This window comes from Nelumbo nucifera, chromosome 5 (assembly GCF_055504915.1).
Source record: "Nelumbo nucifera cultivar China Antique chromosome 5, China Antique-T2T, whole genome shotgun sequence".
NCBI classification, from domain to species: domain Eukaryota; kingdom Viridiplantae; phylum Streptophyta; class Magnoliopsida; order Proteales; family Nelumbonaceae; genus Nelumbo; species Nelumbo nucifera.
The window spans coordinates 14,385,299-14,385,961 of record NC_142653.1 but is presented as its reverse complement, the minus strand read 5'-3'; positions in this window follow the sequence as shown (position 1 = coordinate 14,385,961).

Below are 663 nucleotides of genomic sequence, written 5' to 3'. Positions count from 1 at the left end.
AGCAACTCTTGGGGTTTAATATTAATAAAAATAATATTTAAAAAAAATAAAAATAGGTTAATTTTTTAAAAATAATATCAATAAAGAGCAAAATACTATTCATCTTCTTTTTGCCATTTGTTCACAAGTGTCGTCGCTCGTCGCCGTCTGTTGCTGCCTGCCACCACCTGCCACTGCCGCCCATCTCCGCCTTTGCCTTTGGCAACATTGTCAGAGGTGGGCGAAGGCAAAAGTGGGCGGAGGTGACGACATTGGGCAGAGAAATGACCATCAGCTCTGCTGCCGCTGCCACCCTTGCCTTTGGTCACATCCGACAATGTTGTCGAAGGCGGAAGCGAGAACAGACGGTAGTGGCGGGTGGTGGTGCTAGTGAACAAATGGTAAGCATAAGATGATGAACATTATTTTTGCCATTTATTGATATTATTTTTAAAAAGTTAATTTATTTTTATTTATTTTTAAATATTTTTATTGATATTAAACTTCAAAAATTGCCCTTATATGCTATTACCCCAAATATAAATGACCTAAAAGTTCTGATTACCCTTTCATATATATGTGGCTTGTGATGCACTTGTACTCGAGATAACTTTGACCATCAAGCATTCCAGTAATCCACTGTCGTTTTAATTTTGAGATTATCCGGCGATACGGCTATTGACT